We start from the raw sequence: 25737 nt of genomic DNA, 5'->3' as shown, positions 1-25737 counted from the left end.
ATATATAGCGCTTTTCTCTAGTGACTCAAAGTGTTTTACATTTTGAAACCCATTATCTAAGTTAAGTGCGGGTGGCGCTGGGAGCAGGTGGGTAAAGTATCTTGCTTAAGGACACAACGGCAGTGACTCCCATCATGTAGGTGGTGCATCTGGACCACGTCCGTTTAGTTAAATGATAATGATGAATACAATTAGCCAGCGAGACAGTCCAGTACGTCGTCTCACATCAACAGGAAGAAGTCATCCAGGCTGCTTCCTCACTTTGGCACTCACAGTGTTCCTTGTGTTTGTATAAAGTCTAATGGGCTTTAGCTAAATGTGAAGCACACTGAATATTTATGAAAGCTCAGAGAGTTGGAATCTATTTCCACTTTGTGTGTCCTTCATTGGAATCCACCATTCAAAGCATTCTGGCCTGAAATAAGTACAGACAGAAACTCAATTGTCCCGAGCCCCTCTCTGGAATGGCACCCTCTTTTTCTCATTTCTCTAGTAAATCTGAGTGGGCCTGCCCCACTTTTATAGGAACAGCAAGTCATTAAATGGTTGATTTCAGATGGCAGTGCGTGAATGTTTTCAGTTAACTTTATTGATCTGTGGCCCGCAGAGAAACGCTGGTTCCCCTCCGGCTTTCGGGCCAGCAGATTCACACCTTCGACATTTCAGAGCAACCCCCTTTTTAGAGCCAGATGGCCGGCGGCCCATGATCCCCTGCAGCACTTCAAAAACATATTGACTACCACAATGGTGCATAGACCTCTTCAGCTGGGTTTTATGTTATTTTCTTATGTGTATATAATGGACGGATGGCTTTTGGATTGCAGCTCATCTCATAAGACCATGTTGTATGTTTCATTCTGTAAATCTTGTAAAAATAGTCTAACACTATTTAAGAGTGTGAATGCTTGTCTGTCTGTGTTGGGCCCTGCGATGATGTGGCGACTTGTTCAGGGACTACCCGGCGACCCATAGAGGGACAAGCGTTAGAAAATGGATGGATGGACTATTTACACCAAAAAGTACAACAATCTTTCTGTATTCTATAGTTAGCCTGTGTGAGCCATGACTTGTTTAGATACACGTTTGTACTTCCACTCCAGTGCAATGGCACTAATGCCGTTTTTTATTCCAGTAAAAAAGTCCTGGATGTCACGAACGGTCATCGTCACGGAAGGGAACCCCAAAATACAGGAGCAGAAGGAAGCGTGCAGGTGAAAAAGGTATTTAATGATCCAAACAGACAGATCCAAATAGCGGGCAGCAAGGAAAAATGCGCCCAAAAAGCACAGAGAAACTGTACATTAAAAGCTAAGCGAACTGAGAATACATACAACAGGCAGCAGAGCAGAAAGATCCGTAACAAAAACATGTGTGAAGCAAACGCAATGAGCCCATGCTGACTAAGCTGTGAGACAGGCATTTAAAGGTGTTGTGATTATTGATGGGCACCAGGTGAGAGCACTAATCACAAATTATAAGCAGGTAGTGAAAACAGCGCTTAGAAACTGGAGTGAAGTTGCTGCAAGACAACACACACAAAACAGGAAGTGAGAACATAGTAGCTTGTGCCGCTAATCGCTAGTTGGTAGCTTGAGCCCATAGCGCTGCAATCACGAGCTAGCAGTTAGTGCCTATACTGCGGCGACTCGCTAGCTAGAAGCTAGTGCTTATAGTGCCGCCACTCAATTTACATAGAGATACAAAGACATGTGCTTACATTATTATTCCTTTTTCAGGTATTTATTTACTTCATTATTTGTTGGTGTTACCTCCACTTAGTACTTGCATATGTATGTGCCTATATATGTGTATACGTATGTATGGTTGTGCCAAAATATTGGGATAAAGATGAATAGTAATGTCATAAAATAAGAGCAGTAAATTAATGTTTGTATAGATGACAATGACAAGGAAGCAAAGGAGTTCATCTGAATAATGGGTGGAAGTAAAGTTTCACTTCTTCCACTATTTGCACTCTTATTCGAGCATGAAAAACCTCATCATTATGTATTGTTTTAATTTATTTATGTGCGTTCATTATGAAGTATTTGTTTCTATATATGTACTTTACTGTATTGTTAGCATGATTATTATTATTTATTTAGTTTTAGTTTTGTTTTTAACATGTCCAAAACGAACTACTATGACTACAACATGAATACAAGACACAGTAAAATATTTCTCCATTACAAACATCAAAATACCCCAATCTAAACTCGTGTAAACACATTGTTGTCAGAGCAACTACAGGCTATGACAGAATTGTAAATATGAACTAAATAATTAATTAATATAAATGACAAAGATAAAACACAATTCACAAAACAGACACAAAAACCACAACACAGTTTTTCAAAATGGCAATATGATCAAAAATATAAAAATCTAACAATATAAAAATATGATGTGAGCCATATATACTGTATTCTAAAAAAAAGTTAATGTGGTCATAAGAAAAATATCTTCAGTAATTGCCACATTGTTATTACTATTCAAACAATTAAACAAGATATTCAAACATTACTGATATTGAGTAAAGGTAAATATTAAGAGCCATACACAAACATGTGATTGTTCTAAACAGGAAGTGAACCCATGTGATGTCACATGAACAGAAAGTGAAGCACGCTATTTTGCTGTTATCATTAAAAAACACTTTACCTTTAAAAAAAACATGTATAAACACTCAAATAACAATAATATGGCTCTTAAAAACAGAACAATTCCTAATTTATCTTCTGCCAAGGAAAGCATATTGTGTTTCTTTAATGTTTGCATTTATGTATTTTGAAATAAAGCTTGGTTAAAAGATTTCTGTGTGTGTGTAATTATTTTTTTTGCACATTTACCAATATTGTGGTAATGATAAGAGAGATAATTTTGGTCACAATATCCGTAATATGAAATGTTGTATCGTTACATCCCTATTCCTAACATAAACAGTCAGAAAAAAAGTTATATCACTTACCAAATCGTGCGTCATGTTGATGGTGGCTTTTTTACCAAGATATGTTGGACCAGAACCTTCTCTGTGCCTCAAGCTAGTTCCCTGTGAAGAACATACGGATACAAATGTTGTATTTATGCTATTAGGTGATATTTTCCTCATTGTTAGATCAGAAATGTACTATATCCTCCTATGAAACATAGTTCTTTGCAACGGACTCTTGTTTTTCGTCTATTTCTTTTGTCGGAAATTACACATTTCCGGGAAAATAGCCCTTGTTATACAAAATACAAATGTCCATTACAGAGGATGCTGGTTTTCAGGAGGTTATATAAAATTGAACAAAGCAGTTGACAGGGAGAACCAGCAATGTTGGACAGTGTTCATTTAGAACCAGTTTGTGTCTAAAAGAACATCCCAGTGTTTTTCATTATTGTGTTTGGACTCACTCTTCCTCTCACTACTGAAAAAGTAGCAAGGGCTTTCTTTCGTCCCACAACTGTGATGCTCTTCATCACCCCAGAGACCGCTCAGCTGTCAATCACTTCCACACCAGATCAAGCTGGCATCACACACAGTGATACCTTGTTTTTTCTCTTATTTACTCAGGCCCCCCAAACCCCCAACCCAAGTTACCTCCAACCAAGCCAAAGCTACAATGCTAACACAAGCTGCCATTTGAGAGAAAAACACTGTTTGGCCTGTTTTTTATTTTTATTTGTGTGTAGCCTCATTTTAAAATCTTCTATATTATAGTTGCATGTGACTTATACTGCAATTCCTTCTGAGAACCAGCGATCTCTGCAGTGGAGATTTGTTTTGCACTATTTCTTTTTTCTGGTTTATACATTTTATAAGAAAACAGTCTTGTTATGCAAAAAAAAGTCAGCTGCAGAGAATGCTGGTTCTCAGGAGTTTATTTAATTGTTACCACAGCCAGAGGGCTATGTCATTGTTGGTGTTGGTTTGTCTGATAGTTATGGTCAGATTTTGATAAATCTTTCAGGGAATGCATTATACCTGACAAGGAACTGGTTAGATTTTGGGCATGATTCGGCTCATTTTTATTATGTTACTTTACATATATGCTTCTGTATGTGTCTGCATGTGTCTGTGTGTGTGTGTGTGTGTGTGTGTGTGTGTGTGTGTGTGTGTGTGTGTGTGTGTGTGTGTGTGTGTGTGTGTGTGTGTGTGTGTGTGTGTGTGCGCGCGTGTGTATTTATGCTTACTCTCCCGCACAGACAAGGACAGTGAATTACTGGCAAAAGTGTTCACCCCGTTTCTTTCATTCCGCTATAGGCAGGTCAAAAAGTTATGGGTGGATTTTCATCAACTTTAAGGAAAGGCCCGAAACTGCATAAGCAACAGGTCATTACATTTTTGGGCTGATACCAATCATTTCTACTACCTTCCCTTGCAATGCATTCGGGAAGTATTCACAGCGCTTCACTTTTTCCACACTTTGTTATGTTACAGGCAGCCTTATTTCAAAGTGGAATGAAATAATTTTTGTTCTCAAAATTTTACAGACAATACCCCATGATGACATTGTGAAAATGTATTAAAAATAAAAGAAATCACACGTACAATACTATTCAGACCCTTTGCTCAATACTTTTTTGATGCACCTTTGGCAGCAATTACAGCCTCAAGTCTTTTTTTGAATACGATGCTTGGCACAACTATCTTTGGGCAGTTTTGACCAGCACCTCTCATGCTCTTTCAGGTTGCAAGGGAAGCGTTGGTTTTCATCCAGAATGTGTCTGTACAATGCTGCATTTATCTTAGTCTCGTCAGGTAGGTAACCGATGGTCACCCTGTCAGAGCTACCGCATTCCTCTCTCAGAAGGACAACCATCTCTGCAGCAAACCACCAATCAGGTCTGTATGGTGTAGTGGCCAGACGGAAGCCATTTCTTGGTTAAAAAAAAAAAAGTTAGCCAAAATGCACCCGAAAGACTCTCAGACCATGAGAAACAAAATTGTTTGGTCTGATGATACAAAGATTAAACTCTTTGGTGTAAATGTCAGGCATCATGTTTGGAGGAAACCAGGCACTGCTCATCACCAGGCAAATACCATCCCTACAGTGAAGCATGGTGGTGGTAGCATCATGCTGTGCAAATGTTTTTCAGCGGCAGGAACTGAGAGACTAATCAGAATAGAGGGAAAGATGAATGCAGCAATGTACAGACATCCAGAATGAAAACCAACCCTTCCCTCCCAACCTGATGAAGCTTGAGAGGTGCTGCAAAGAGGAATGGGCGAAACTGCCCAAAGATAGTTGTGCCAAGCTTGTGGCATCGTATAAAAAAGGGACTTTTTTTGTTTTTTTGTTGGGCAAAGGCTGTGATGAATTTATTCAATTATGGAATAAGGCTGTACCATAACAAAATGTGGAAAACAATAAAAAGCGCTGTGAATACTAGCTCTGTGTACCTTTACGTTACAAGATTTGACTTCTGTGTGTATGACTGTGGATGACTGACAACTTGATTTCACTCAGTTTTTTAATTCTGCCATCAGAAAGTTATGAGTCACTTTTCAGAGAATGTCCTAAATGGGACAATGAACAAGTTACAATTTGGGACTGATTTGTATTCACCGTCTGGATTCAGGACTTTTTTACCATTTTATGGTAGGGACGGTTGGAGGTCTGCGCTCTCTGAGTTATTTTCTAGTTATGTATTGTATGGTATGCTCTTTATTTTCATTGCACAAGTACAACAACATTTCAGCAGAAAATTACAAACATATATAGACATATTTTTTTGCAGCTGTAAACCTAAAAAAAGAGTTTTGTAAGTGGTGAAAATATTTCTTTAAAAAGAAATACATGTTAACTGAGTGTTGCTACATTTTTGGGATCCAGTGTTGTGTTCAATACTTCTCAATTAATATCATGTGTTTCCTTCCACACACACACACACACACACACACACACACGCACAAATTAAAGGCAGAAACCACGATACGCTCCATCATTACGCCAATAATAGTTCACATTAATCTCAGCACACAGACGACTATTAGCAGAGCACCGCTGGCTCTTGAGGACCGAAATAGTAGCTGTTAGTTGGCGCACGCAGAGGACGCTCATGTTTGTGATCACCTTGCAAGGGACGCTAAAAGGGTGTCGGCGTACAAACTGCCTGGTGGCGAGCACATGCTCAAAGGAAACCATGGTGAGTTTCGCCAAGACTTATTAAAACCGTTTTTTTTTTCTGTTCATACATCAACTGGTTTAGAACATAATGACCCGCTAGAAAGTTTTGTCGGCAATTATATGTAACATAAGATCTTTGAGAAAGGCTCTTTGGAGCACATGAATGATAAATCTTTACTGGTTTTCCCCTTTACCAAGCATTACGAATTCTAGCTATCGTGTGTTTTTTCATTCCTTTGTTAACTCGCTGCGAAGCCGGCTCTACATAGGGCCAAGAGAGGGCAGAGCCCCCTCAAATAAATGTCTTGCCCCCTCAAATTAAATTGTTTGAAGTTGACAAAGTACATTTTAATATACTTACACAATATTATATTACAAGTTGACAAAAGTCCAGCTGTATACTCTCGACAGGATCCTCCAGTCTACTTGTGCTTTGTGGACTTGGAGAAGTCATTCGACCGTGTCCCTCGGGAAGTCCTGTGGCGAGGGGTATCTGACCGCCTGATTGTTGGGGTCCATTCCCTGTATGATCGTGCCAGAGCTTAGTCTCCATTGCCAGCAGTAAGTTGAACCCGTTTCCAGTGAGAGTTGGACTCTGCCAGGGCTGACCTTTGTCACCGGTTCTGTTCATAACTTTTATGGAGATCATTTCTAGGCAGTCAGGGTGTTGAGGGGATCCAGTTTGGTGGTTGGAGGATCAGGTCTCTGCTTTTTGCAGATGATGTTGTCCTGCCCGGATCTTCAACTCTCACTGGATCGGTTCGCAGTTGAGTGTGAAGCCACTGGGATGAGAATTAGCACACCCAAGTCTGAGTTCATAGTTCTAGCGCGGTAAAGAGTGGAGTGCCATCTCCGGGTTTGGGAGGAAATCTTGCCCCAAGTTGAGAAGTGTAAGTACCTCAAAGTAGGGTTATACGGTATACCGGTATTAGTATAGTACCGCAATATTAATGAATCATATTCGATACTATACAGCCTCTGAAAAGTACCGGTGTCGGGACAACACTACCTCAGAGTTTTGTTCACAACTGAGGGAAAAGTGGGTTGTGAGATAGACAGGCCAATCGGTGTGGCGTCTGCAGTAATGTAAACCCTGCATTGATCAGTCGTGGGGAAGAAAGAGCTGAGTTGGCGTCAAAGCTTTCAATTTATGGGTTAAACTACAACCACATTCTCATGTATCGTCATGAGCTTTGGGTTATGACCAAAAGGACTAGATTAAGTGTACAAGCGGCCAAAATGAGTTTCCTCCGTGGCGGGGCACTCCCTTAGAGATAGGGTGAGAAGCTCTGTCATTCGGGACAGAGCTCTAAGTAAAGCCGGTGCTCCTCCACATCGAGAGGAGCCAGATGAGGTGGTCGAGCACGATACAACATCTTCACTCATCTCTGTCACTCTACTGTGTTGGCTTCGCGAGTCCGCGAACACACAGACACACACACCCCTTCCCTCGACCCTCAGTAAACCAGCGTCTACGAATAAAAACGAAGCGAAAAACGAAATCCAATAATATCTAATTTAGTCTTGTAGCACTTAAACAGCGTACATAATTGAGAGAGTGGGGGTATGAAGGTGAGCCAATCAGACGCTTTTCCTTGTGAGACAAAGAAGTAGAATTTTCTCCAAACGGCGCGAAAACAAAAATGTATGTATTTAACGTGTTCCACATCACACATCTGAGGGAGAGTGAAGAGGACACATTTTATTATGACGCTATATGAAGCCATCAGGAGGTGAATCATCGATCGTGACATCTTCACAACTGTAAGTTAAAGCTCTGTGTATTTGCTGTTTCTGGGTCTAATGCACTCATAAAAAATTATGATGAAGGCATGCATTGTAACTTTGTTTCACAAAACACCTACTTTGCCAGAGACGTACCATAAAAAATAGAAAAAGTGTCTGAAAGTTAATAATTGTTGACTCTCTGTTAGTTAGTAAAACACAACTTAAAAACAAACATTTTACTATGTCAAAAGTGTAGTAGTGTTATGTTTGTCTGTGTGAATGAGTGGAGAATACAGAAACCTGTTTCCGCGGGAGTCTGTAAACTAGAAGAGCTCTGCTCTCGACGCCACAGTTTTGACTAAAAAACTGTAATTCCTGACTACTGATTGTGATCACAGCTACAGGACAGCTTGCTAACATATTCGACTTCAACTCTGCCCGGCGGGAGGCATAGATTCTCTAAAGTAGGCAAACCAAAGGTGCCAAAAAGCCGGGGGCTAACTAGCTAAAGGCAAAGCTCAAAGACGCTGTCTAGCAGAGGTGGGACCAAGTCATTGCTTTGCAAGTCACAAGTAAGTCTCAAGTCTTTACCCTCAAGTCTCGAGTCAAGTCCCGAGTCAAGACAGGGCAAGTCCGAGTCAAGTCCAAAGTCAAGACTGGAAAGTCTCAAGTCAAGTCCCAAGTCCTGCATTTTGAGTTTCGAGTCCTTTCAAGTCGTTTTAACCACAGACTAATATATTTACACAGATTGTGTATGCTTTTAAAAAGCTGTATTTATTTATTAAAACAAGTGCATTTGAAATTGCAGGGAAAAAGATAGTGGTGACATTGCACTTCAAAATAGCACTATTAACCAGTCATTTTAAACATGTAACTCATTCCTTTACAGAATAAACACATTTGAAAAAAACAAGTGCAACTGTACTTATTTGCACCAAAGTGTTAACATTGTATTTCCATGGCATATTGCATTGTAACTAGTTCCACAGCAGTTTCTATCCTGTTCTTACCTTATCTCATTGATCTCATCTCATACTGTATGTGTGTTTATGTGTGCGTACACATGAAAAACATAAATATATGAACATAACAATGAACAGAGTTGTACTTTTTAGATGTCAGGACCCTATGCAATATGTACACATATTCTTAATATAGTATACATTTTAACTGACCTTTATTTGACTATGTTTGTCTTTTTGTAGGTGGCTAAAATACGCGGTGCTGCTGACTGCCGTCTAACGTTATGTTACTGTGTGTGATACATTGACTAACGTAATGTTACTGTGTGTGATACATTGACTAACGTAATGTTACTGTGTGTGATACATTGACTAACGTTACTGTGTGTGATACATTGACTAACGTAACGTTATGTATAGGTACCTCATGCAACCCTGCTTAAAAAAAAATCACTTGACAAAAAGTATGAATAAGGTAGCAAACTGCAGTGGACGCAACAGATTGCCGTGTTTGCAATGACGTTATAACCATAGACATCTTATAAGTAGACGCAGCATTGGTTGCTGTGACGTGAGCAATTTGGCCGCCATCTTGAAGTGCTGATGAGGAGCCGGCGAGCAGCCTAAACTGACAGTTGAAAGGTAGAAAACAAAGATGGTGTTCAGCGTTTTCCTGCTCAAATGAGCGGACTGTTGAAAATAGGAATCGGGGGATTACTTTTCACAAATAAGATTTAACATTAACGTACTATTGGTTGTATTTTATGAAAATAATATTACCACAGAGTTGAGAAGGATCAAAGATCTTCAATATTTGTATGTGAAAATCACAAAGAAATCTTCTGGTGGAGGATGACGCCCCTACAGGGGTTTGGTTGACAAACTTTCAGCCCCACCAAGAACAAAATTCACCAGCCGCCACTGATTATGATGCATTCTCATTTTAGGCAAAGTATAAGACAATACTTTCTTAACAGTATAATTGTAACCAGGAATAAGTCTTCAAGTAACAATATTCAAATACTAACATTGTTGGGTTAAACAGAAATTGGTTTTATTCTGAATCCAGTGAAACAGATTGGTGGTTTTAGCTGATATGAAGACTTTCAGGTGTTTATATATGTTTAAGTATTTGGCAGACGCTTTTATCCAAAGCGACTTACATAAAATAATACATATAAAACAATCACTGCAAACATTATCATTTAAGCGAAGAATGTAATAGAAAATATCAATACAAAGTGTCAAGACAGAATAAACTCTCTGCTGCTGAAGCAACAGAGATACAGTCTATAGGTCCCTAAGATATATAGATATCTAATGTATTCATACATTGTTGATGTAGGATACACGCATATGTATATATAACCTAATCATATTGTTTCTTCAACTTAAAAATAGTTTACCGTTTTTTCCCCCTTCTCTGGGATTATATTCCCAGTTTTGATCTCGGACGTCTGGTCACTTATAGCGTATAAGAATATTATATTACTGTTAAGCAAACTATGAATAATAAAACACGCCAAAACATGTGTCTGTTATCATAGCTACACGTATGACAAAAAAGCCAGTGAAAATCAGTGGTATTCAGTGAGGTAAAATGAATTAAATGCGCTGAGAGTTCATTGCTCCTGCCAAATGAATTGCACTGAGTGGAGCGGATCACCACTCCAAGATGGCGGCCCCGCGTCTCGTCTGTGCCAGTAGGCAGTAGCGCTCTATGCTGCGTCTACTTATAAGATGTCTATGGTTATAACGTTAGCAGTGAGTTTGCAGCCTCACTGATTTAACTACACAGAAAATAAAAGTCACGTTACTTAGCCAATAAACGTTATCTTACATTCAAAACTTACCCTTCTTTGTGCAACTTCAAATGTCGAACGAAGTTGGAAGTTGTTGCGTCTCCGTCTGTAATATTCGAACTGCGTGATTTGCATACGGCAATTCGTTTTTTGTTGACCAAGTCGTAGTTTTTATACCCGAACAAAACCAACTTCAACATAATTGTTTCTCACTGGCACGTTGTTGGACAACTCTTCCTCATTGGTTGTACTGCAATTTGATTGGATGAATGCTGTGTGATGAAAACAACGTAGATCTAATTTGATTGGCTGTTGTACTGACAGCACACCAGCTGACAGGAATAACACGCTGATAGACAGAAGAAGAAAATGAAAAATACGGAGCGCTCCCAAATAACTTTTTAAGCTTTGGATTTTGGGGAAAGTGGCAAGTCATGTCAAGTCAAAAGGCTCAAGTCCAAGTGAAGTCACAAGTCATTGATGTTAAAGTCTAAGTCGAGTTGCAAGTGTCTTTACATTTTGTCAAGTCGAGTCTAAAGTCATCAAATTCATGACTCGAGTCTGACTCGAGTCCAAGTCATGTGACTCGAGTCCACACCTCTGCTGTCTAGCAACCCAAAGCTAAACTCCAAAACCGAAAGAGTTGGACATATTTTAAACGCTTCTGACCACACAAGTGATCTACAAGAAAGGCTGACACAGCTCTGGCCGGTGCAAGGTACATGAAAAATATATCATAGAGCAGCCGCTTGCCGCAGAAGCAAACAACACCAACGGCTTTACTTCGCTGCCGAGAAGCCATGAGCACGACAAGAAGTCGTCAACATATCAATACACAATAACCAAAGGTGGAACTGGCCTTAAATGCATTACAAAGCGATGTCAACAATATCCACAAACATATTATCAAAGGCGTACAAAAAGATGAGAGATCTCCAAGAACAAATTATCAGTGACAGAAAAGAGTCTTGTAATAATATGGCAGAATTCAGAAAGATCAGAGAAGAAATTAAGATTTTCAGTGAAGATGGTATTAAAAAGGGAGGTGGAGAATCCGAAAGAGGAGAATGCAAAATTGCGCCAACAGTTGCATGCCATGCAACAAGATAGCACTGAATTGAAGAACTTCAGCAACAAAATATCCCCAATCTGGGAAATATCAGTGTTTTGAAAGACATCAAAGAGGAAATGGATCAGTTTACACAACAGAATGACATACGCATCAATCCTCGATCCTATGCAAGAGCAGTTGACAACAGGAGAACCAGATGACATGGACCTTGCTTCAACGGAGCAACAAGTGGTCAACTTTCTGAGAATCGATGTCAATATTAACACCATTGATGCGTGCATCTCACTGAATAGAAGAGGCAACAATACCACGCCAGTCATCATCGTGAAGCTTGCCAACAGGAAATCCAAAATGGCATTGCTGACACAGGGAAAAAAGCTGAAGGGCACAAATGTGTACATGAACGAGCACCTAACTAAACGCAATGCTGAAATCACCAAGAAAGTAAGCGACTTGAGGACACTGGGGAAAATTCAGATTACTTGGAGCGCCAACTGTAATGTCATGTCAAGAAAATCCAACAAAATAATAATCATCTGTGGGACAAGCGGTAGAAAATGGATGGATGGATATATAGATCACCTAAGTCAAACATTGATACGTTTGAGAACTGGATTACAGCAACTTTTACTGAATCAGTCAAAAAATTACTTTCTTGACCTCTTGAACCCTAACAAACAAAAGTCCATTGATGACTTTATAGACACAATGTATAGTCTGGGTTTATATCCTAAAATCACTTATTGATCATCCATCCATTTTCTACCGCTTATTCCCTTTGGGGTCGCGGGGGCGCTGGAGCTTATCTTAGCTACAATCAGGCGGAAGGCGGGTTACACCCTGGACAAGTCGCCACCTCATCGCAGGGCCAACACAGATAGACAGACAACATTCACACTCACATTCACACACTAGTGCCATTTTTTAGTGTTGCCAATCAACCTATCCCCAGCTGCATGTCTTTGGAGGTGGGAGGAAGCCGGAGTACCCGGAGGGAACCCACGCTGTCACGGGGAGGACATGCTAACTCCACACAGAAAGATCCCGAGCCCGGGATTGAACTCAGGACTACTCAGGACCTTCGTATTGTGAGGCAGATGCACTAACCCCTCTGTCACCGTGCTGCCCCTTATTGATAATATGTTTTATTAATTTTGATAATAATACCACAAGTGGTCTGCTAATATCTGACATTAGTGATCACCTGCCAGTTTTCACAGTCTATGATGGACGCTACAAGAAGAGGAACATTGATGACAATAATACATTTCAAAGAATATGCACAGAACAAAGTATGACAGCATTCAAGAATGACCTGAGAGATCAAATTTGGGACAATGTATACAGTGAAAATGATGTAGATGATGCATATGGAACAAGTTTTAATACTTTCACGATGCTTTATGACAAACACTGTCCATTGAAACAACTTGGCAAGAAGCAAAAAAAACAATCAACCATGGATGACAAAAGGACTGAAATATGCTTGCAACAAAAAATACATTATATAGAACATTTATAACACAAATATCTACAGAAGCAAAAAACAAGTACAAAACGTATAAGAACAAGCTAACTAGCATACTACTAACACGTAGGAAAGAATATTACAGCCAATTATTAGACCGGAACAAAAACAATATGAATAAACTCTGAAGCGTGAAAGCAACTCCCCAGCCGCTGATGTCAATACAGCCAGCACACGCTGTTAGCTCCTTCTGATCATGGTGCCGCTAAAAATAGTTCTTCTGCATTAGCGCTTATAATAACAATATCACTAATACTTGGTTATTATTCAAGTCACAAAATGTAAATGGAGTATTGTTGATGCTTTTTGGATGTTTTTTCAAAAGGGATTTATGGGCGGTATAGGGGACCTCCCATTGACTCCGTTATAAGCAGACTTGTATTCACGTTAATTTACGAGTTATGATACATTAAAAATAAATACAGCCGTTGTCTTGTCTCTCATTGTGAAAGGTAGGTAAAGTTCCAAAAAAAGTGCAGTTCCCCTTGACCTTAAAGCTATACCAGCAGGAGCTTAGTCTTTGGGTGGTAGTCGTACAGGTATGAAGCTAGAGGCCTGACAAAGTGCAGTCCACTTCTCCGGGTTGGAGTTGGACACAAAGCTAACAAACAAATTAAATGAAGAAGGCAGCATTGTTACTACTGTATTAGCACAGAAAAAATGTTCTGCAGCATGATGGAACAACATGTATACAAGATGCCCCCTTCACATTTCTGACTGCCCACTCACATACGTCTGCCTAGAATCGGCTCACTGGATTACAAAAAAAAACTACCGTATTTTCCGCACTATAAGGCGCACCGGATTATTAGCCGCACCTTCAATGAATGGCATATTTCATAACTTTGTCCACCAATAAGCCGCCCCGGACTATAAGCCGCGCCTACGCTGCGCTAAAGGGAATGTCAAAAAAACAGTCAGATAGGTCAGTCAAACTTTAATAATATATTAAAAACCAGCGTTCTAACAACTCTGTTCACTCCCAAAATGTACGCAAATGTGCAATCACAAACATAGTAAAATTCAAAATAGTGCAGAGCAATAGCAACATAATGTTGCTCGAACGTTAATGTCACAACACACAAAATAAACATAGCGCTCACTTTCTGAAGTTATTCTTCATTCGTAAATCCTTCGTCTTCGGTGTCCGAAGTGAAAAGTTGGGCAAATTTACGATCCACTGGCAGATGTTGGCGTCGTCTGGCGCTGCCTCCTCGTCTTAGTGAAGGTGTGTTCGCCTTCTGTCCTCCATTGTTCCCACGCAGTTAGCAGTCTAGCTTCGAATGCCCTGTTGACACCAATATCTAGCGGCTGGAGGTCTTTTGTCAATCCACCCGGAATGACGGCGAGTATTGAATTAAGCGCGTAAGCGTGTCTCTCAATGTGCTGTTATGAGCTAGCAAATATAACAACTACACTACCCAGCATGCAACGATAGTTACGAGCATGCGCGGTAGCCCTGAGAAGCGTTGTATGCTGGGAGTTAGAATGTGGTTATGAGCACGCTGTAAGTAAACGTTGAGAACTCAGTTAACACGCCTCGTCTGCATTATTTATAATTAGACAGACAACACACTTAATAGGAGCCATTTTGGGGTCTTTACATAAACACACAAATGGAAATGAAACGTCACATATCCCAGCATGCACCACGCGCTTCTTCTACGGGGAAAAAAGATGGCGGCTGTTTACCGTAGTTGCGAGACCTAAACTTTATGAAAATGAATCTTAATATTTATCCATATATAAAGCGCACCGGGTTATAAGGCGCACTGTCAGCTTTTGAGAAAATTTGTGGTTTTTAGGTGCGCCTTATAGTGCGGAAAATACGGTACACAAGTAGTTTCTGCAAGACTGTGTAAAAGGGCTGGGAAATTGACAAAGGAAAAGCAACATTTTGTTACGGATCCGGATCAAAGGCATGTCACTGGGATATCTTCTGGGCTTTTATCTTCCACCCTTTCCCCTTCTTCTGAAAACGAACCTCAGCGTCCATTTAGCATGAACCTTGTGACTTCACAAAACTATGACACTAGAGGTCTCATAGACACAGGAATAGAGTCTGGTGGTTAGAAAACACATTTTTACCAAACGGTAGGGGGGGGGGGGTGGGGGGGGTTTGTTCCGTTTTGTGCAGTACACATCTGAATGTGGTTATAAAAAAAAGTCCTTATACGTAGAAAGGCATGCCTATAAAGAATGTACCTGATCTGAACCATACGGTGCCCAACAGAGATGCACCATCTAACTAATGTCTTCTGTGACTGTTAGTGGTACTGGAAGGATACCATTGCAGTGGTTGCTGTCATCATGGGACTAACTAATAAGAATGGTGTTCTGACTATTGTATTCTCGTCCCTCCCCCAGTTGCTAAACTAGGGCACTAGGATTTCTGTGTTAATAGAATGCCGGATGAAAACACGGATTGGCCAATAAAAATTGAATCTACTTTTGACTCATCTTCATGGAGCCACGGCACCAATTTGGCGGGGCGCCCTGCTCTCTTCTCAGGTGAATTCTGTGCCTGACTCCAAGACATGCGCAGACCTCAAACACAATTGTGCGGAAAAATAACGAAACTATTTTTTAGCCCAAGTTCCTAAATGACTTTAACTTCTTTTTTTTTTTACAAATGTGAGGAATACTTGTCGCCCAAAATAATACGCCTGATATGGCCATTCAGGACTCACTATTGTGTCATGTACAAGGTTGTTAACTGGCATAATCCCAAATCGAGGCATTAATTTCACTGGGTTTAGTTTCTTTTAAACTGTATTTACTTACATGTTCTACCGTACTTGAAACAACTTTTGCTACAGTATACAGCTCCCTATTCTCTCAGACATATCACTTATCCATTTTTTACAATCCCTAAAATTCATAAAGAAATAGGCCGTTGGTCAGTCAGGTTTAAAGCCCCATCTATTGTATGTTTTAATAATCTTCCTGCTTCTTTAATGTCCATTACTTCTTTATTTATATTCAAATCAAATGTATTTTTACACTTGCATACAAGTTGTTCTTGTTTCTGATGTTGAAGTTCTATAATGTTGCTCTTGAAAGTGTATTGTACTGTAGTGTATTGTAATCTTTTGCAATGGTTTATGTAAATGTGTGTGACCAAGTGTGATACGGGGTGCTATGGAAGTGGTATAGAGCGGTGTGTTTTTGTGTTTGTTGTGTTTTACTGTGTTGTAAGTTTTTATGTGTTCTGTATTTGTGTGGATACACACTTGAAAACAAAATGCTGCATCTCAAGGGGTTATCCCAAATCAATTAAAAAGTTTGGCCATGGCAGAGTTTTGTATGCTACTGGTTTACTTTAAAGAGTGTGCTGAGCATCAATCCCACGAGAATACAAGTTTTAAATGTGCTGAAAGCAGGAAAAGAGAAAAAAGGAGGTGCCGAGCCCTCGTCTGTCTGGACAGGAAATGGGCTGCTTTAATCTTTGACCCCAGTCCACTAGGCGTCTTTATGCGTGTGGTAGAACAGGTTCTTTTAGGCTTGATGGACAGATGGTGGTCATGGTAGCACATGCAGGTGCTGAGCCCCAAGGTGGATGCGAGTGGCATTCAGTCCCAGCAGGGAAATCATAGAGTGGATGATGTGATGAAATGAAGGGAAACAACGGTCAGGTGACATGCTTTGGACAAGCATACACTTTGATCAGGCCAGGATCGGTTCTTGGCGGGCAAAAGTTGCGAGTTTTGTTTGGTCGGCCGCTGGGCTGCAATAAAAGAATACTGCCTCAGCAAGATTCCCGGAATACAAACTCACGATATTGTTCCCTTGAAAATGGTTTGTTCTGCTTTCAACATTCTCGGACTGGACCGCAAATGCTCAACGGGTGGAGGAGGAGGAGAGCGGGGGTGCAGTGTAAATGTCGCCCCCCGAGCAATGGGGCCAGGGGTTACTGCTGGGGACTCTCCCCTGAAGGCAAGTCAAAGTCAAAACGGGTAATAATAAACGCTCTGAGTTTTATGTTTCTGGACACCACCTCCTGGACATGTTGCCTGCGGGTCTGCCGGCCATCATCAAATTTAGTCACGAAACCTACACGAAAATATAAGATTGTTGTAACTATGAACACATTTTTTGCACATTGTGTTTAGTTGTGTAAAACTGTTTTCTTGAAATAATTATATAAAATCATCACACATGCTTTTAAACAAAAAGTACAACAAATCAAAATACCCTCAATACACACACACACACACATACACACACACGTACACTGCTTGGCCCAGTCTAAATAAATCCATTCCAGACATCTAATCCCAGGCTTTGCCGTGTGCAACGTTTGTTTTTGTGTTTACGGAAGAATGTCAGCCGTCCGAAGACACGGCGGAGAGAAAGGTTAAACCGCAAGACCCCGAAAGACTGCACAAACATGATTCAATTCTAATTTGTTATAGAAAGTATGCCGAGCACAATGCAGTCTAATCATTAACGATCTTGCTGGCCCTGGGGGCATTTTTTTTTTTTTATCTTAAATTTGGATGATGCAACATCAACCTGTGGTGGTGACATTTTCAAACAAACCACGAAAAAACATCAACGTCCCGCCAAAGGCTCTCTGAGACATAATTAATCATGGCGCGGTTAATAAACATTAACCATTCTATTTATTTACTTCTATTCACTGCTGCGCACGTTGAAGCTTTGTTCAAAAGTGTCTTACTAATTGGAGCTGCGAAGGTCTTCATCAGAAGAGGGATCACAGCCGCCCGGTTACGAGGACGCAGACAACAAACGTGGACTAGAGTGCTGACAGGTTGTTAATCTGTGATGGATCTTTGGCTCTCCAACACCGCGGTGATGGTGTTGGTCGGGAATGCTGCCGTCGCCTGCATGAGGAGAACATGTGTTGATGTGTGTGTGTATGCTATGTGGTACACACACTCATTAGCGCGAGCCGCAGTGCAGACTAGCTCCAGTTACAGTAGTAAACACAACGTTTGAAGTTTTAATAGAGACCCCAAAAGCAGAGCAGGCCTGAAGAAGGCCGAACCTAAAGGCGAAGCTTGAGACAAAGAGGTGGGAACTAATGAGGAAAAAAAAAAAGAGTATGTGTGCTTGGGGGCAGTGGGGCGGTCATTCGGGTCACGTGACCATGGAGGACCTTGAAATTATTGATACACAACATATAATAATAATAATAATAACTGGGATTTATATAGCGCTTTTCTAAGTACCCAAAGTCATATGCATCTGTTGCCTTGGGATATACTGTACAGTATTTGAATAGGCCATTCCACCAAATCAGTGCAATTGGGTCTCCAGGTAATAAAATGGCACTATAAAATGAATTGTCTTTTTTTGTATGCAAATTGTCCTACAAACTATTCTGATTGCATATTTAATAAATACAATCGAAAATATTAATTTAAACTCCCTCAACACTGAAAAATAAAAAATATAATTTGTTGCCAGCTTCTGCTTATCTCGTTGTTATGTGCTTAGTGTCAACATGCAATTTGCGTAAATGCCATGTGGATATATTTAATGTATTTGATCATTCTATGCTGAAGACGCACTCCTTATACTTTCAGTCCTGTTACTCAAAAAAATATATATATAGAAAAATATAGTGTGGAGTGGAATAAAGGTAAAAGAAAAACATTTCAAAATATAGTTTTGAAAAATGTATCCCACTTTGTGTGTGTGTGCATGCATACGGACAAAGTAATCATCCATCCATTTTCTACCGCTTGTCCCTCTCGGGGTTGCGGGGGGTGCTGGAGCCTATGTCAGCTGCATTCGGGCGGAAGGCGGGGTACACCCTGGACAAGTCGCCACCTCATCATAATTTCCAAAAAATGCAGCGCATTCCAGCCCACATGCGCAGTTTTAAAAGGGCCCAGTGCACGTTCATGTGGGTAGGTGTCTGTGTTGCTGAATAGGTAGGTAGGCATTGCAATAAACAGATGTTGAGTCTTTATGAGGTCTTTACAACAGGTTCAGCTGTGCCCAGATGTTTATGTACGCTGGTATGTATGTGTATGCGAAAGCCAACACAAGCCAAATGTGGAAACCTCTCATTACCGAAGCGAAGGGACCCCGGGTGGCACAGGGCGCATGAAAGGTTGGGTATCTTTGGTTCAAAAAAAGAAAATACATTTCCACAGCCAAGTGGGCTGTCCTTGTTATGAGAAAGTTCTTTTATAAAATATTTTAAAAACATACGTCTTTACACTGTACCTCATTAAGGAAAGATTTCTTTTTTTTAAGTGCTTAAACCTCTTTCACACAGAAGCGTTTTTTCAACAAGCCATCTTTTTGTGAGTGAACAGTAGAGTTGCCCGATATAGACAGTATACTTGATATAAATTTGTCCAACAATAAAGCTTTCATACTATCGGTATATTGTGATAATGCATGTTGATGACACATTCTACATGCCCTGTACATTTGACAGCAAAAAAAACTAACAAATTCGTCTTCAACGCAATGTAGGAGGGTTGCCCCGATACCAATATTTAGGTACCACTACCGGTTCCAAAATGTATTTCGATACTTTTTGATACTTTTCAAAACTTTTAAAATTAAAAGGAGACCACAACAAAATTTCACTATTGGCTTTATTTTTATAGGAAAAAGGGATAAGCGGTAGAAAATTGATGGATGGATGGAATCGTATTATACATTAAAAATATGTTGCTTATTGCAATTAAAGAAGAATTTTGTCATTAAATAAGATAGTAAACATACGAGACGACTTCTCTTTGAGTAGTAACTAAGCTAATTCAGCTGCTGACGTATGCAGTAACATATTGTGTCATTTCCTATTCTATTATATTGTCAACATTATGTTGGATTATTAATCTACTTGTTCATTTACTGTTAATATCTGCTCACTTTATGTTTTAACATGTTCTATCTACACTTCTATTCAAATGTAATAATCACTTATTCTTCTGTTGTTTGATACTTTACATAAGTGTTGGGTATGCTACAAATTTTGCTATCAATCCAATACCAAGTATTTACAAGGTCTTACATTGGTCATGCTTAAAGTACTCATGTGTCCATGGACGTATTTAATGGGTTTATGAAGAATAAAAAAAGACGAACGTTTTTTTTGATACTAAAAAAATATTGATGTAATCATTGTAGTATCGACTATGTACGGCTCTAGCACTTGGTATTGTTACAGTCCATGTCTGTGTAAACCCACCCATGGCATTTGTTTACATTAAGGAGTGCTAGCTTACGTTTAGCGGTTAGCCATTGTATCCTCCTACCGTGCTTATAGTGAAGCATGATTAGCTATTCCTAGTCCTGTGGGGATGATATTTGTAAGAAACATAGTTTATTTGTCACCATGGCGGCGAGGATTAGTGATTTAGAAGTAGCTAAAACACTACCTCTTGCAGAGCGGCGCTCCAGTGTTTAAAGCTTATTGCATTAATTTTCCCTTTTCCGTCGCCACAGTTTCTGCTTGTAAGTGCTCCATGAGTATGCATTGCCTAATATGCGCGTCTGCTCATTTTACCAGCAATGTCACAATGCAACAACAGCGCGCCGTCATGTCCGAAAAAAAGTACCATTAATACACTCTTTAACACACAAAGATCCTGCAAAATCGCAGCTGTAACAGTAGATCCGGAATTTGCTGTATAGCCTTTATACACTTGTGCCTTTCACACAGAACCAAGGAAAGTGAACTTCATTCATAAAACGTCACAGTTAAAACCTATTTTACAAAGGCTCTGAAACTACTTCCGATGCTAGAAAATTGCAGTCCCCAGATTCCATGTCAGTGCTATTCACACAGAACGGCAACGCTGCAAAAAGCAGGGGAAAATACAGCATAGAGATAGCATGAAAGGGACCTTTTTTTAATGTAAGTAAAATAAGTAGATAAAAAGTGATACGTGAAAGGGAGAAAAGAAGACAGAATGTTGCTAACTTATTTTTAACACTTTAATAATCTCGCAACAGGAATTTCTCTGATGTATTTTAGCTTGTATAGAAGGTATGCGAGTCATTTTATGGAATAAATCAGGCAGCGTGATAGGAAAATTTTACTTTGTTCTCCCTTTACACAATAAAGTTCAGAGAAAGTGATTACACTGGTCCACACAATTTTAGCACCTTCAGTCTTAACCTAAAATAAACAAAACAAATGCCTAGTAGGAGAACTTATAGTCAAAATAAAGGATTTATGGCATCAGGCGCAGGAGGGGAGCTTGGAGATTTTAGACAATATGAAAATAAAAGTGCAGTAAAGCTGCGCAGGGCTTGATTGTGGTCGTCACAGGGACGTGGCTGCCGTCCAACATGGCCGACTTTATAGCTACATCTGAAAAAGCAAGCGAGAGCGGACGTCAACAGATTCAGAGACCATTAGAGTCAAATCTTTTTCCCGATGTGGCCGCGGTCTCCGGCGAGGGGAAAAAAAAGGACTCCCGGGCCCTTTTCAGGCCTCAGTTCAGTTTACCGAGCTTTTTATCAACACCTTTCCCCCCCTCTTTCTTCCCTGGCTTTACATAAATCCTTACATCATAGCCCTGCTATTAAAAATGAGTTTTATAAACATCAGGAGGGAAGCAGGAATTTGTGCTTTTTAAAGGGTAAAATGGGACTTAAACACACAAATAGTTTAGCGCTATTTGCAACCTTTGCCGTCAACTACGATTCACTGACGACTTCAAATCCAACTTCAAAGTCAAATACCTCTCATGACATACATCCATCCATTTTTACTTTTGTAGCTGTATGTAGAAATGGCTGGTTGCATCAGCTCTGTTCTTTTAATGTCCTTTGTGTTCTTTGATGTTTGATGTAGCCCTCTTACACACATGCTTATGTGTGATATGGTTATGAGTTTTTTTTTCTTGGGCCCAGGCTTAGACTGATTTTTTTTTCTCCCACCCCCCAGCGTTTACCTGTTTCTCACCTTTTCTGTAAGGGGCGCCGGAAGTTGGCAGACCCATCAGCGGTCCTGTTCTGTCTCCTTGTAATGTTTGTCTGATCTTGAATGGGATTGTGCCGAAAATCGTAATTTCCCCTCTTTGATTAATAAAGTAATTCTGATTCCATCCATTTTCTACCGCTTGTCTCTTTCGGGGTCGCAGGGGGTGCTGGAGCCTATCTCAGCTACATTCAGGCGGAAGGCGCTTACACCCTGGACAAGTCGCCACCTCATCACAGGGCCAACACAGATAGAAGACAACATTCACACTCACATTCACACACTAGGGCCCATTTTAGTATTGCCAATCAACCTACATGCTGGATGTAAATAACCTGAATAATGTATATGATATCTGGGGTATTGGACTGAACAATTGAATTGTATCCATCCAGCCATCAAATTAACTGAATGGGAAAAATAGGCCTCTGAAGTCACCAAAGAGCAAAGTTTGTCATTTTCACCTTTAAATAAATTAACATGTTTTTATGCTTCTACCTTCCCCGACTTCCCCAAATGGCCCACAGGCAGCTCTATATGTACAGACTACATACATTTTTAAATACATTGTTTATTTTCTCATATTATTATTTCGTAGTGGTATCCATAACTAACTAAGTATCGTCTAAGTCAGTGGTTCTTAACCTGGGTTTGATCGAACCCTAGTGGTTCGGTGAGTCGGGCTCAGGGGTTCGGCGGAGGTCAAAACACACCCGACTCATCCTGTAAATAAAAACTTCTCCCTATCGGCGTATTACGGACACGGCAATAGCAGAAGTCACACTGATTTGCAGGTGTGTAATTTCTTGTGGGTTTATGCACTGTGTTGGTTTCGTTGTTTGAACAAGGTGATGTTCATACACGGTTCATTTTGTGCACCAGTAAAAAAAAACATGGTAACACTTTAGTATGGGGAACATATTCACCATTAATTAGTTGCTTATTAACATGTTAATTAGTAACATATTGGCTCTTAACTAGTCATTATTAAGTACTTATTAATGCCTTATTCAGCATGGCCTTATTATAAGCCTAACCCTAACCCTAACCAAATAATTCTAAATTAAGTCTTTGTTACTTAAAATATGTTCCCCTAGTGTCCAAAAAACTCTAAATTAAGTCTTTGTTACTTAGAATATGTTCCCCATACTGAAGTGTTACCAAAAACATATAACTTTGTCTTGATTTTGAAAAAAAAAAAAAAAATTTATTTTTCTATAAAGAAGGGTGTGGTGAATGCGCATATGAAACTGCTGGGGTTCGGTACCTCCAACAAGGTTAAGAACAACTGGTTTAAGTACTCTGGTGATATTATTAATTGCCCTCCAGGATGAATTATTGAACACTTTAATTCGTGTGTGTTTATTTGCATTATTGTTACTTTGCTGCCATCTACAGGCTGAAAGAGAAAGCTGACAAAGCATGCCGGAGAAATGAATGCATACAAGTCCCAATATGAATTAATGTCCACGTTAAAATGAGTAAAAACTCGTGTAATTACTTATAGCTAGCGAATAAATTACACTTCTGGATGCGAACCGTTCAAATGGTTGGTTTAAACACATTACATGTTGTAAGTTGACTACGTGGTTAAAAAAGTATTCAGAGTGTTTACCTGAAATTTGACGTTATCTTGACGTCCATTTTGAAACAGTGTCATCTCAAACGAGCTAATTTTGTAATATTCTGCGAACAAAATCAACAAAAACGAAACAATAGTTTAGATCTCTACACATGTTTGTTTTGTATATAATTCGATATTGCAACTCACTGCTGTCGTTTAGGAGGATTTGTTCACCCGCCTTCCGCCCGAATGCAGCTGAGATAGGCGCCCCGCGGGACAAGCGGTAGAAATGGATGGATGGATGTTCACGTGCCGTCTCCTCCAGTCCATAGACAGGAAGTGCAGATACACCACAGCTTGTATACTCGCCATAGATATTACATACCCACGTGACCCCTCATTGAAGGCAATGTAGATTGAAAAAGAATCATAACTTCTTTAAGCATGATGATGAAATAGATGGGAATTTTGAGTAAAGTTGTGTTTATTATTATTTTTGAAGGGACCCCATTAGCTGACGCCAAGGCGACTGCTAGTCTTCCCGGGGTCCATATAGGAGCATACAAAATAAAAATACAAATAATACATGCATTACCAAACAATATACAAAGGACAAATACAACATAAGATACAAAAAAGTGAGTTAAACGCAGTATTAAAAGTGTATTAAAGTTGTGTCTTTGTTATATTCGTTGTGACAGTATATCATAGTTTAATATTTCCACATATATTGCAATTGAGTTTGGAGTGCTTGTCAATCATAGCTTTAGAAAATGTTATCAAATCAAAATAAATTCTTGAGAATAATCAATAAATGGTCTTCGTCTGCTCCTCTTTTAAAAAATGGTACTGATCTGAAAATATATATTTTAAATCTATTTTTATGTATAAGTGTGTACACATTTCTACTGGGGCGGCATAGCTCGGTTGGTAGAGTGGCCGCGCCAGCAACTTGTGGATTCCAGGTTCGATACTAGCTTCTGCCAACCAAGTCACTGCTGTTGTGTCCTTAAGCAAGACACTTTACCCACCTGCTCCCAGTGCCACCCACACTGGCTTAAAACATTTTTTAACTTAGATATTGGGTTTCTCTATGTAAAGCGCTTTGAGTCACTAGCGAAAAGCGCTATATAAATATAATGCACTACTGATTTACCAATATAGTTTTCCATATATTTTTTACTTGTTCTGCTAACAAACATCCTTATTTAACAAGACTCTCATGATTGTATCTACTCTTATGTATACGTCTACCAGCAATGTGCACTTAAAGGGAATTGCACTTTTTTTGGAAATTTGTCCATTAGTCACAATCCTACAAAAAGACAAGGAGACGGGTGTATGCTTTAATGCTTGTTAATTCGTAAATAAACATAAACAAAAGTCAGCTTACAAAAGTACAATGGAGTCAATGGTAGGTCCTCTTTTCCGCCTATACAGTCCTTTAAATAACTATCCATAAAGTATCAACAATACTGCATTTACATTTTGTGATTTAAATATTACCCAAGTATTAGTGATGTTGTTATTTTAAGCACTAACGAAGACAAATTATTTATAGCGGAGCCGTAAACCACAGAGAGCTAACTAGCTTGTGTGACTATGTTTACATCATCGGCTGGTGAGCTGCTTTCTCGCCTTGGAGCCCACCCATCCATCCATCCATTTTCAACCGCTTATTCCCTTCGAGGTTGCGGGGGGCACTGGAGCCTATCTCAGCTACAATCGGGCGGAAGGCGGTGTACACCCTGGACAAGTCGCCACCTCATCGCAGGGCCAACACAGATAGACAGACAACATTCACACGCTCGGGCCAATTTAGTGTTGCCAATCAACCTATCCCCAGGTGCATGTCTTTGGAGGTGGGAGGAAGCCGGAGTACCCGGAGGGAACCCACGCAGTCACGGGGAGAACATGCACACTCCACACAAAAAGATCCCGAGCGCAGGATCGAACCCAGGACCTTCGTATTGTGAGGCACTAACCCCGTGGAAGTTAATTCTTCATCATAAATCATGCCTCTTACCTGGATATTAGAACAATGAGGATAT

General features: G+C 39.9%; 1 long non-coding RNA gene across 1 annotated transcript; it reads right to left on the bottom strand.

Moving 5' to 3' along the window:
- Nucleotides 1–1019: 1019 nt before the first annotated feature.
- On the bottom strand, nt 1020–23952 carry LOC133576359 (uncharacterized). Its single transcript, XR_009811623.1, has 5 exons — nt 23894–23952; nt 23738–23808; nt 17887–18052; nt 2969–3049; nt 1020–1519 (listed from the first exon to the last, which is right to left on the bottom strand). It is a non-coding gene; the product is annotated as an uncharacterized lncRNA (long non-coding RNA).
- Nucleotides 23953–25737: the final 1785 nt, after the last annotated feature.

This window comes from Nerophis lumbriciformis, linkage group LG34 (genome assembly GCF_033978685.3).
Source record: "Nerophis lumbriciformis linkage group LG34, RoL_Nlum_v2.1, whole genome shotgun sequence".
Taxonomy (NCBI): domain Eukaryota; kingdom Metazoa; phylum Chordata; class Actinopteri; order Syngnathiformes; family Syngnathidae; genus Nerophis; species Nerophis lumbriciformis.
Note: the sequence above shows the minus strand (reverse complement) of the source record. Positions and strands in the feature narration are given on the sequence as shown.